The sequence below is a fragment of the Pan paniscus genome, chromosome 18, assembly GCF_029289425.2.
Source record: "Pan paniscus chromosome 18, NHGRI_mPanPan1-v2.0_pri, whole genome shotgun sequence".
NCBI classification, from domain to species: domain Eukaryota; kingdom Metazoa; phylum Chordata; class Mammalia; order Primates; family Hominidae; genus Pan; species Pan paniscus.
Genome location: NC_073267.2, coordinates 66,230,957 through 66,244,444, shown reverse-complemented (window position 1 = coordinate 66,244,444; position 13,488 = coordinate 66,230,957). Strand labels below are relative to the sequence as shown.

The 13,488-nt window shown below is 40.0% G+C and overlaps 1 protein-coding gene across 2 annotated transcripts in view; it reads right to left on the bottom strand.

Annotated features, from left to right (window-relative positions):
• Nucleotides 1–13,488, bottom strand: part of NUP93 (nucleoporin 93) — a 113,258-nt gene that overhangs the window by 72,368 nt on the left and 27,402 nt on the right. The window lies entirely within an intron of this gene.

The window sequence follows — 13,488 nt, the reverse complement described above, 5'->3', positions numbered from 1 at the left end:
CAATACCAAGCTGAGTCAGACACTAAAAAACAAAGGTAGAAAATTAGCAGAGGCTTCAGGCAATGGCCAAAGTAAGGAAATGCACTTCAGGGTACATATTACAAGAGCAGAACATGAGCAAACTGGCTAGACAAATAAAACTAGATTCCATTTATTTGGGGTTTGCAAATGCAGAAAACACAAGTAATGAGAGTATGTAGGGCAGTGGAGAAACAAGGAAGAGGCCCACCTCTGATAGACAGCAAGGCTAGGCTTCCACAGAGCTTCCGGGCCCCTGATGGGGAAATGTCATTCCATAGAAAACAGGTAAGAAATGGTCAGAGGAAAGGCAGGGACAAAACATTAAGAAATTCGACCAGTGGTGAAAGAACTAGCTTAGTGTCTTTGCAGAAAAGAATAATATGGCATTTACCCAATGAATCCATCACTTGATGCCTTCCTCAGCAAGGCATAAGAAAAGTAAGACTACAGGACAAGGTATAAAGAATCTGGAGTCCAATCTCACTCTCCAACTGTGCTCATTCCACAGGAAGATAGCTTTGGTGGGTGCATACTGCCAAGCTGTGGGAGCCATTCTAACAGCCATGTTTTAACAGCTAACACTTGATCAGAAAAATGAGAAAAAATTCTACCCAACCATGTTCTTTACCCTTTTTCTGCCCTCAATACCGCTGAGGCATCTGGTACACTCCCATTAGCAATGGCAGCTCCTGCTGACAGCCAGTCTAAAAAGGCTGAGGCAAGGGGACAGGTGGCAGAGAGAGGGATGCAAAGGACAGAAGGAAAGCAAAAGTGAAAGGAAGAAAGGAGAAAAGACCAAAAAAGAAAAAGAAAAAGAATGAAAGGGAAGGGAACAGAGAAGGTGGTATCCAGCATAAAACAGAAAGCAAAATAATGGCAAAAACAAAAACAAAACCAAGAAATCTTTCCTTCAATCTGTTCTAAAACCCCTGACATTCCTTCCAGTCCACCTAAAGTTCCAAATATGGCATTTGTTTCAGTTTGCTACTTTTCATTTGCTTGGGAGCAATGACCTACTCAGATAGCATAAACCCAGCACCACGTCACATAAAGGAAAACAGCAGTAAACTATGTCAGCAGTATCAACAAACATCAGTATCACTTTTTGTTCCAAAGTATATCTCAGATGGAAAAAATGAGGTTTATCACCACTCAGTGTACAGTCCACAGAAGCCAATCATGCCAAATTACTCTTCTAAGTAGCATTTCCATCCCTAATTTAGTTAACCAGCAAGTCTTCCGTGCTGGAGGGAATAAATGGAAATGTCATCCCATAGAAAACAGGTAAGAAATGGTCAGAGGAAAGGCAGGGACAAAACATTAAGAAATTCGACCAGTGGTGAAAGAACTGGCTTAGTGTCTTTGCAGAAAAGAATAATACGGCATTTACCCAACCAATCCATCACTTGATGCCTTCCTCAGCAAGGCATAAGAAAAGTAAGACTACACGACAAGGTATAAAGAATTATTTGGGTTCAAGTTCCACCTTTTACAGTAACTAATCTATCTTAGTCTCAATTTCTTCCCCTTTTAAATAAAGATGATGCCAACACTCAATCAATCCATCTCATACACTGCAGTGTGGAACAAGAGAATGACAAAGCCCACTGTAAAGTATTATACAAATGAAAAGATTACGATGATGTGTCCCTCAAACTTCATACAAAGTTCCAGGCCTATTACTTCCCCCTAAATCTTCCAAATTAGGACAAAGTCACAGAACTTCTCAATAACCAGCCTTCCAAATAGTTTGAGAGGACAATGAAATGATGTAAGGGTTGTTCATGAAATCAGCACATCTCTGATCCCTTTTAGCACATAAGGAAGCTTTTCCGTTACAGAATAAAGGAACAGACTGTGTGTCAATTTATAGGAATTGACCAATTTTGAGCTAAGAGGGTCACGTGTTTTTTTGTTTATTTTTTTTTTAAATTTTTCAGTAGAGATGGGGTTTCACCGTGTTAGCTAGGATGGTCTCGATCTCCTCACCTCGTGATCCACCCGCCTCGGCCTCCCAAAGTGCTGGGATTACAGGCTTGAGCTACTGCGCCCGGCCTATGAGGGCCACTTTTACAGTCTATTTCTAACACACACTTCATGTACCAGTCCCTCACTTCTCTATTATCAATTTTCCTTGTCATTTCAAACAAAAGATGTCTACCGTTTCAAGTATGCTGTTTAAAAAGTTCAACACTCCCCAAATGGTATCTGTTCTAACAACTTCAAGGGGGAGTACAACAGTCAAGAAAGTGACTATGGAGCCATTTTCCAAATTTTCTGAAGTAAGTCCATCTTATTTGTGTGATTGGAGGGGGTGGTGGAAGTCAATTTCCCCCCCCTTAAAGCCATTCGGTTCTCATTTACTCTCAAAGTCACAGATTTAATGTTTTTGTCATCTCACTCCCTCAGCCTTAACTCAAGGGGTGAAAACACACCCTTTATTCCAGTCAAAAGATGCCCAGTCTGTGAAAGAAGATGGTGAAAGTTTTTTGTGACCAATGATGACTTCTCCAACCACTCCTAAGCCCCTGGCCAGCTCTCTCCATAAACAGGACACTGCACCAGCCCTTCAGCTAGATTCTAATTTCAACTCCATGCCAGCAGAGTGGAACCAGGCAAACCTAATTGTCACCTACTCTTGCATACTCACTGACACCCCTTCTCCCTTCCCTGCTTAGTCTTCTCTTCCTGATTCTGTTATGTTAGTTTGCGTTTGTTTATAAAAGCCAGATAGCCCAAAGAGTACCAGTTTGCAAGACATCAGGTGTTAATGTTCAGCTGAATGTCAATTCCTCACTTTTATACTCTTAGACGTGAATAATTTTGCTGTAGAGAAATCTGTCTTGTATTCTGGAATATACACACAAAGTTGAGGGCTTTGTGTCTTTAAAACCAAATACACATAATACCCTTAGACAGACAAATCATATTATACAATACAAGATTTCAACATTCCGGCACACTGCCAGGGCTTAATGGCCAGTCAGACGCTAAGTAAGGAAATGGGTTTGCATTAAACCTACAAATAAGTCAACAATCAATAGTTCAGTATTACAGTAAAAATTTGATGTGCCCTTTAAATTGCTTCTAGCATCATGCTTCTAACTCAAGTTCAGCTTCAGAAGCAAAACAAAACAAAGATGATCAAGCAAAAAGCTGAACACAACCTATTTTCACAAGCACAAAGCTTTGGCATTTTGAAACTAAAAGCTGCTCCAGGATTTCACAGAAATCCTTTACAGTGTACCTGTAGGGCAGTAAACTTGAAAAATAATAGGCTGAGCTTTAGACAGTAAATTAAACTGACAGCTCAGCAAGCAGAAAACTATGGCAAAAAAAAGCAAGCACCTGGAGATAAACGGATGAAGCAGGTTTGGTCTTTCTGTAAAACTGAATGCCCCTCAACCACCACCTCCCAACGCTCCGCAAGAGTTCACATCAGGGTTGAGAAAGTACGCTCCAGCTTCTCCCTCAATCAACGTTATTTTACTACTAAGCTTGTGTAAATAAGAGCTATGCCTACCACATCCATTCAAAAGATACTTTTCTCCGGCACTGTGGGCTTTCTACTCTTTATTTTGCTCTAAATGAATGATCAATTATACTTCTATTTTATACTTTCACTAACTTTCCTCCTTCTAATACATCCTGAAAAACTTCCCTCCTTCACTAAAACAGTCTTAGTCTGCAAATGCAATTTAAATCCTAGGCAGCTAAGAGCACAATATTGGACTCAAATCAACAGACTGGAGCTCTGGTCTGGCATATCTAGCCTCTGTAAGCCTTAGCTTCCTCATCTGTGACATGGGGTTAACAGTAAGTATCCACCTCAGAGGGTTGCTGGGAAGATTAAATGAGCAAGCCTAGGAAGTGCTTAGCACACGTCTGAACATAATAAATGCTCAATAAACCTTGGCTTTGCTTCCCTGATGTTAGCTGGGGTAAGACAAAAGTCAATTTTTTTTTTTTTTTTTTTTTTTGAGACAGAGTCTTGCTCTGTCCCCCAGACTGGAGTGCAGTGGGGCAATCTCGGCTCACTGCAAGCTCTACCTCCTGGGTTCACACCATTCTCCTGCCTCAGCCTCCCGAGTAGCTGGGACTACAGGCACCCGCCACCACACCAGGCTAATTTTTTGTATTTTTTAGTAGACACAGGGTTTCACCGTGTTAGCCAGGATGGTCTCGATCTCCTGACCTTGTGATCCGCCCGCCTTGGCCTCCAAAGTGCTGGGATTACAGGCGTGAGCCACCACACCTGGCCAAAAAAAAAATTTTTTTTTTTTGAGACAGAGTTTTGCTTTTGTCACCCAGGCTGGAGTGCAATGGCGTGATCTTGGTTCACCACAACCTCCACCTCCCGGGTTCAAGCAATTCTCCTGCCTCAGCCTCCCGAGAAGCTAGGATTACAGGCATGCGCCACCATGCCCAGCTAATTTTGTATTTTTAGTAGAGATGGGGTTTCTCCATGTTGGTCAGACTGGTCTCAAACTCCCGACCTCAGGTGATCCACCCACCTCAGCCTCCCAAAGTGTTGGGATTACAGGCGTGAGCCACTGCGCCCGGCCAAAAGACAAGAACGTAATGTGTCTCTGGTACTATGTTTCACTGCAACGGTGAGAAACAGGGAAGGAAGAAGGAAGGAGAAAAAAACACAACTATTTAAACTTGTGGTGCTCAAAATATGGTCAAAGGAGCACCGGTCCACAAATGGTTTGCTCCCAGTCTGCAGCAGGTAAGTGCAAAGACTGACAATAAGGATTTAGAGATTTTTACAGCAAACTGAGTAATTTTATAGCTAACAAATCCCATTTTAAAAAGGGCTTGTATTTTGCATGTCTTTTTTTCCTAGTAATTCATTTTTGTTATATTTTATAAAAGTATCTCTCAGTCTGAGACAAAGTGAAGAAAAAAACTGGTTTGAGAAGCACTGATTCAGTAAAAGCACCTTTTGAATGAACAACACCCACCACTATATTCATTCAATGCTAAGACATCTGGGGCAGTTTAGGACCTCATTACAGAATTAAATGATCCTGTAAATGCCCATAAACTTTCAAGGGTCCGCCAGGCCCTGCTCATTTAGAGACGGGTCCTCCTGTTGAGAAAGATTGATGTGCACTGTGAGAGAACCTACTAGAAGAAGAGAGAAAACTCCCAGGGAATATCACACTAGTGTATTTTGGTACCTTGAGCAAATCAAGCATATCATATAACCTTCCATGGCGGTTTCTACCTGTCCCTAAGATAGCAACAGCATTTTTAAATAGACTATTTTTTTAAAAGAAAAGGGAGGAGTGGAGGAAACTCTCCCCCATATCCTTTTGTTCATCCCATTCAAAGAAATAAACCAAATTAGTCAGTAATTTTTAAAAATCAGGAAGTAAATCCATACTCCCACTTACATTCTGCTGACCTAACCCTCCCTCCCTTTTGTTTTATAAATTAAACAAATAGTCTAGTCTTCATTGCAAATATGTCTTATAAGACAAGGGTTCTTTCTGAATAATTTCTTGGCAGCTGTGTCACGCCCAGCCCTGCTCAGCAGATTCTGCTGCAGTGCTTCAAGTGCTGCAGCTTTCTGGAAAGCACAGGCAGGATTTTGCTGATGGCATTTCAGCCTCACAGCCACTCCACAGTGAGAGGCAAGGACTGGCCCTTCTGTCCTCCAGGATAATTAAAGTGGTGCGTGCACCACTGCTGATCTTGTGATCGCTGCAGACCAGCAGCTGTCAGAATCAAGGGCCTTAGCCCCAGCATGGCTGTCAGCAACCTGGGCTTGGGGAACACATTCAGCCTCTCCATATCTGAAGTGCAAGATGGAAGCTGAGCATCTGTGAAATGGAAAGATGCTTTAAAAGAAAGCGATACACACTGGTTCTTAGAGCACTGCAGCACAAGAAAATTCTAAGTCTAGGTCTTGTCAGTAGGGGATGTTACCCATCTTACCTCCCAGCTTCTTTTCCTGGTCCCTACCAAACAAACAAATGAAAAGAAGTAAAGCCAAGGGTCTCCCCTCTATGTAATCCCCTCTCTCGGTTCCATCGCAGATCATGGATTTTTAGTGAGACACTACCAACCTGGGCCCCAAAGTTTTGTAACTGAGAAGCCTCAGTTTGCCAACTGCCACATCAGGCTGCAGGCCTGCACAGCTTTGGATCGAACATTCCAAAAACAGAAATAAGAGATCACAAGGTGCTGTGGCAAGCAGATCAAAGTGGCACATGGGTAAAAGGCTGCCATCTGAGAACAACAGACTGGTCTACAGTAAAACAATTCAATATTTGACAAGGCTTTAACCACCATTTAAATCACAACCACTCCAGTATCAAATAGTTCAGCAGATAAAAAGACATGCCCATTTCTGGTTCCTGCAACCGAGCAATTTATAGATGCCAGACTGAAGATGTCAATCTATGTTTCTCATCTCCAGAGTGCTGGGGCATCAGTGGTATCGGCAGGTTAAGAGATAGCTGGTGAAGGAGGGAGGGGATGACTCAACTCCAGTTCAAAGGCACCAGAGCCTGGCCAATATCTGAAGTCTTCTATTAAAATGTTAAATGTTTCAGCCACGGGGCTTGTTCCAAAATACTCTTAGAGAACCATTCCAACTTCTTTCTTCTTTAAGTTGGTAATTGATATTCTCTTGCTCACTACAGGATATAAGAAACCTCCTAGAAGACAAAAAAGCCTGTCATTTCCAGCTCGTTCAGAATGCATTCAGCATCCATTTACTTGCTTCTTCTGAAAGCCTTGCATTCAGGAGTAAGTGTGAATGGATAAATAAAAAGGCTGAAATCTTATATCCCTGGCTCACATAAAAGCAGTTTTTCACATTTTCCCCGACCCATTTTTATTCCAAAGTTACCATTTTTAATTCCATTCACAGAATACTTTAATGTAATTGCATACTTTGCCACCAGACCACAATGCCTACCTTTTCCCTTATCATGGACAGGCAGAAAAATTAAATCATTTCAATTTCTTACCACTGTGATCAGCATTAGGCTACCTAATTACAAACATGAAACAGGATGGCACATTAGCCTGCCTCTGTGAAGACATTATTTTTTTTTGTACAGGTTTACTGGTTTTTACCAGCTCTAAGATTTATACTGGGTCAGGGTTTAATGACAAGGAACAGCAAATATGTTTATTAAGTAGGTGTGATGTAGACACCACTGTGTTCATATAGGGGACAAAGCTTGGCACCACTTATTGTCCCTCAACCAGAACAGGGCACAGTAAGATGTAATGTCTTTTCTACATGCAATTCAGTCACTACACCCAAATCTTGGCCTAAAATGTACCCGGTGTTCCAGGAAAGGATTTCTCTTCAACTAACAGACTTTGGATCTGGTGATAATCAGATTCATCACTCCTACTGAGCCCAGGAGCATTAACTATAGGTTGTTTTAAGTCCAGGATGGGCAGCTGTCATAAGCTGAGAAACAGCAAGATTCAAATATCCATTAAATCCCTCTAAAAACTCAAAAGAAAGGGTATCATGAACATCCTGTTCATTCTCTTAGGGACAAGAGGAATATAACAAAGGAGATCAATAAATGCAAATGCTTAACTAAAAGCCTTCACACCATTAGATTCCACGGAATAGTCTCTTATATTTTTATATTATGTGAAAATATTTAGAGAGCAAAGTCTTATTCCTTCAGGGTCCACAGTCCATTAGTTCAAAATCATCCAATTTGGGCTAGATCACCATTTTGTGCAGAAGAGCCTACTCAGGCATATTAAGAACAGAAACAAGATGGAAGATAGGGATGTTCTGCCTACTTAAACCATTTCTCAGAATCGTTACACAAATTATCAGTAGGCAAACAGATGCAACTCTTAAGAACTTCATCTCTTCCTTAGATTTGCTAAAGCAGCTCTGGTAATAATACTTTTCCTTGGTAAACATGCTTAGCAGTTTCAGTTTCAGAAACAGATGAAAATGACAACTGCATTTCTTTCAGCCTTAGAATTAAGATACTGTTTACCCATTCAGACTGTACTTTCCCTTGACTGATTCAAGCTAAGGAAATTTTACTGCACTTTTTCTTCAATATTAATATTTTGCCAGTAATTCCTGAAGAGCTATTCGCATATTAATCATTCTAGGCAAATCTGACCCTCTTTCCAACAAACTGCCACAGGATTTCCGCAACCTGTTCCCAACCAACAACTTGCCAGTACTACAAACATCCAATTAGTGAGCAACTACTTTTCCTCTTTGCTGTTATATATAGCTGCATTTAAGGAGCAGAAGATAGAAAACTAAAAGATAGACTATAAAAATAATTCAGGTGATAAGGGGTTACAAGACTATTGATTCATTTTTAAATTTTATTTATTTTTTGAGACAGAGTCTCTCTCTGTCAGCCAGGCTGGAGTGCTGTGGTGCCATCTCAGCTCACCACAACCTCCACCTCTCGGGTTCAAGTGATTCTCCTATCTTAACCTCCTGAGTAGCTGGGATTACAGGCGTGCACCAACATGTCCAGCTAATTTTTGTATTTTTAGTAGAGACGGGTTTCACCATGTTGACCAGGCTGATCTTGAACTTCTAACCTCAAGTGATCTGCCCGCCTCAGCCTCCCAAAGTGCTGGGATTACAGGTGTGGGCCACCGCATCGGCCATTGATTCATTTTTAAACTTACCAAAATCATTTAGTTTCTTCTTTCTATTTAAAAGACAAACTAAAAGTGGTTTGAGCATATTCTACATTTCCAAGGACAGGAAAAGGAAGAAAATAATGAATATGTTATAGATACAGTGTGGCAAGCAAAACAAGTTTTTAACAGTCAATTATTATCACACCTTTAGTCTTACATATGATAGTTCAGTTTCCCTAACTCTAATTTTTTTATGGTTATTTTATCCTGTTTATCACTTCTTTTCCTCTTTACTTACATAGGACAGATTTCCATCTGGAGATTTAGGCAGATTATGAAGACCTTCAGAACAGAGTCTTTTTTTTTTCTTTTGGGTAGAAGGGGCTGAATTTTCACTTAACTATGATTAGAATTGGCAGCTAAGTCAATTCCAACAACATAATCTAGATTTCTATTTACTTTGTAAGGGAACATTCAGAAAGTTTTGTCTTTTCCTAAGCAGGGAAGCCAATATACTATATTTGGAGGCTGTGGGGAAAACAGGTCTATTAAGACTGTGGAAGAGGTGATATCTAAGGAAAGCCTTAGGGTCTTAGACTGAAATTAGGGCTTGGATGTTCCAGGACAAGTGAAGGCAGTGAGCAAAGATATGTTATAAAAGAAAAAAGAATGCGTTGGGCATTTACATACACACACACACACCCACACACCCACACACACACACAAGCAGTTCCTTCTACCTTGGAAAAATGCCAAAATTTAATCCTATCTATACTTACCTTAAAAACTACATATTTAATAATTTAAGAAGCAGAGAGTTTCTAGTTGAAAAATGTCTCTAGATAAATCTCTCAAACACATTACAGACTGTTAACATGTTTAGAAAGAGTAACTACTATTAAATTCTGAAATCAGATATAAGTAGTCACCCTCATTTCCCAAAGGCTCAGAGGAGAATGAGGAGGATGACATGAGAAACTTAGTTGGGACCTGCAGTACTGAACAACTAGCAATGGATATCTTATCCCAATACTGCCCATGGATATGAAATGGAGTTAGATTTGAAGATGTTTCATTCTTTACAGTAACAGTTTTAAAATTTCTGGCACTATAAGTACAGTGGGTTGAAGTGTGTGTCCCACAAAAAAGATATGTCCAAGTCCCAACCTCTGGTCCTTGTAAATATGACCTTACTTGGAAATAGGGCCTTTGCAAATGTAATTAAGGATCTCAAGAAGAGATTATCCTGGATTTAGGGTGGGTCCTAAATCCAATGACTGGTGTCCTTATACGACATGAAAGGTAGACCTGACACACACAAGGAAGAACCCTGTGAAGATGGAGGAAGAGACTGAAGTTACACTGCCATGAAAGGTAGACCTGACACACACAAGGAAGAAGCCTGTGAAGATGGAGGAAGAGACTGAAGTTACGCTGCCATAAGCCAAGGAATGTCAGGAGCCAATCAGAAGCCAGAAGAGGAAGGAGTCTCCCCTAGAGCCTATGGAGAGTGTGTGGTGCTGCCAATACCTTGATTTCAAAGTTCAGGATTCCAGAACTGTGACAGAATAAACTTCTGTTGTTTTAGGCCACCAAGTTTGCAGTACTTTGTTACAGCATCCCTAGGAATTTAATATAGTAAGTTTGGCAATTATTTATTATTGCTCTGCAATGGTCTAATGCCATTAAAAATATTTTTAATTATTAGGGATACATCATATTTATTCATGTTGTACATGTGATACTTTGATACAAGCATACAATGTGTAATGATCAAATCGGCAATCAGGATACCCTTCGCCTCAAGTGTTTATCATTTATTTGTGTTAGAAACATTCCAATTCCACTCTTAGTTATTTTGAAAGTCTAATGCCATTTAAAAATATTATAGCCTAATGCTGGGAAACTGCAGCTCCCATTTTCATGGCCAATTCAGGCTATTTCTGCACAGACTTCTTGAAATATACATGCAATCTAGTGAAAAAACCCAGAATATAACTGGACTACGTAAATTTGCACTTTATTATTATATAATACACGTATCCATGACACATTAGGTCTGTTCAGACCACAGTAAAGATGTGCAATATGCCGTCAATATTTTTTTCTCCAACGACAGAAATGAGCAAGTGGATCTCTGTGAGAGGACGCATACTCCCAAGCACCACAAAGTCATTTAGAACAGATCCAGTACAGCTGTTTTAGTAGCATGTCCTGTTATCACTCTTCACCTCTATTACACAAATGTAGGCCTTCTTTATGACCATTTCCAAAAAATAAAATCAATAAACATTAAAAAAATTCTACTAGTATCATCCCTACATATATTTAAGTGGCGTTTCTTTAATATACTACCTTTGGTGGTCACAGCAATTTTTTTAAAATGCATTCACAATGCACGCAAACATTATTGATTATGACAAACAACAAAATGGTAACAACAAAAACCCATATTAATTTCAAGATCCATTAGAAGCAGAAGGAAATATAATCAATGTTTACCAAATAGAAAAAGACAATGCATAAGTGGCAAAATGCCTTTAAGCTTATAAGTAATGCAAACGATGGATAGTACAAAGTCCTGGACGGTATTTGTCAAAGAATGCATCAGCATTTCCTTTTTATAACAGTACTTTAAGTGGCTTATAAACTGACATAATAATTTCCCTCTGACTGACAGCACATGGAATTAGGGTGCATTCTCACCTCAAAAAAAAAATGCATTGATTGAAAAACAAAAGTTCAATTACAAAAGTCCACCACATTTATGGTATGTGAATTATATCTCATTTAAGCAATTAAATGAAAAAAAAAGTCCATCAAATAGTATATCTGGCTTTTCTAAAGACAAATCACTGAAAATGTCCAAGTTTACTCTTCTTGGATAACCAACACATTATGAGAAGAATTAAGAGGAGGATCACTCCATGCCAGGAATGCAAGCTGGCTTGGCTCTTATGCTTGGTTACTAAACAAGAAGTCAGGGAAGGATACGTGTATAGGAAGTTTAAGCACAGGTCAACTGAGCCACACAATACAACTTAAAACCTCCAATCCCTACTGATAAAACGGAGTTCCCCCAGATCAGGCCAAAGCTAAATTTTCTCCTTTAAGCCTTTGCTGGCAAGAAGATGAAGTGAACAGAGAATTTATTTCAAAACTAGTAAGCCTTAAACTTTTACTTCAGGTCTAGATGATCAATTCCTAATTAATCAAAAGTTATCTTGGACTGACCATTTTGCATTTTTGAAGCTATTCTGGAACAGCACAACGAAGAGGTGAGTTGTTTCTGGTTTTTTTTTTGGTTTTTTTTGAGACAGGGTCTCAGACTTGAGTACTCACAGACTTGAGTACAGTGGTGCACACAGGAGGGACTCACTGCAGCCTCAACCTCAACCTCCTGGACTCAAGTGATGTTCCTGCCTCAGCCTCCCCCTGTAGCTGGGACTACAGGAGTGCGCCACCATGCCCCGATAATTTTTTATCTTTGTAGAGACAGAGTAACGTAGTTTGAATACATGTCTCTGCCAAATCTCATGTTGAACTGTAATCCCCAGTGTTGGGGGTGGGGCCTGGTGGGAGGTGACTGGATCATGAGAGCAGATTTCTCATGAATGGTTTAATACCATCCTCTTGGTGCTGTCCTCATGACAGTGAGTTCTTATGAGATCTGGTGTTTGAAAGTGGCACCCGCCCCTGCCCCCAACTCTTTCTAGCTCCTGCTTTCACCATGTGACGTGCAAGCTCCCACTTTGCCTTTTGCCATGAGTAAAAGCTCCCTGAGGCCTCCCCAGAAGCAGATGCTGGTTTTATGCTTCTTGTACAGCCTGCAGAACCGTGAGCCAATTGAACCTCTTTCTTTATATATTACCCAGTCTCAGGTATGTCTTTATAGCAATGCAAGGATGGCCAAAAACAGGGGGTATCACTATGTCGTCCAGGCTGGTCTTGAACTCCTAGGCTCAAGCAATCCTCCCACGTCAGCCTCCTACCATGCTGGGATTAGAGGCATGAGCTACTGTGCCTGGCCAAGAGGTGAACTTTTGAAATGGAAGCATCCTTAACCTCAAAGTTCAGAGACTTCCCAGTGGTACAGGACCAAAGCTCTGATGCGCTCATTCCAAATTAAGAAATTCTCTTTGATGTAACTAAGCATATATTGTTAGAAAACCATCTAATGGCAGTGTTGAAGGAGAGTATTCTTCCATTAAGTAGAAGGTTAGATGAAATGATCATTATGACTCAATACATTTACAAACCTGTCAATACCTTAAGGTAAAAAAAATGGAGTTTCACATCACTGGAAATGCATGAAGTGCATCACAAAATGCTGTTGAGTATTCCAAATACCTACTCCAAGAATATCAAAGAAAATGTAAAAAACACTTTGTTTTTCAAACAAACAATTTCTCTGGTATTTTCAACATTAAAAACGAACAAAAACCCTTTCAGCAGGTGCCATTTCTTTCCACATTATTAGGGATGCTCCCAAAATACATGGTGATTATTCATCCCTGTTACATGTATTTGTTAACAGAGAGCCTCAAGCAGTTGTACGGGGGAGGGGGGCTAAAACTTAAAAAAAAAGTTTAAAAAGTATACATGCCATTTCAAGATTACATGGAAATGAGAAGGCAACTATGAGTTGACATGCAAAAATGATTTAGCATATAAAACTGGAAAAACTGGATTCTCATACTTTGGGAACATAGCAGCAATAGGAAAAATATCTATAGTTCTTCAACTCTCAACTCAAAGTAGTTTTAGGTTTCTGAATTCAAATAAATGCAGGAGAAATGTGGCCATTAGATGGACTAAAATGGTTCTTAGGAAGGTTACTAGGATAGAGAGTAA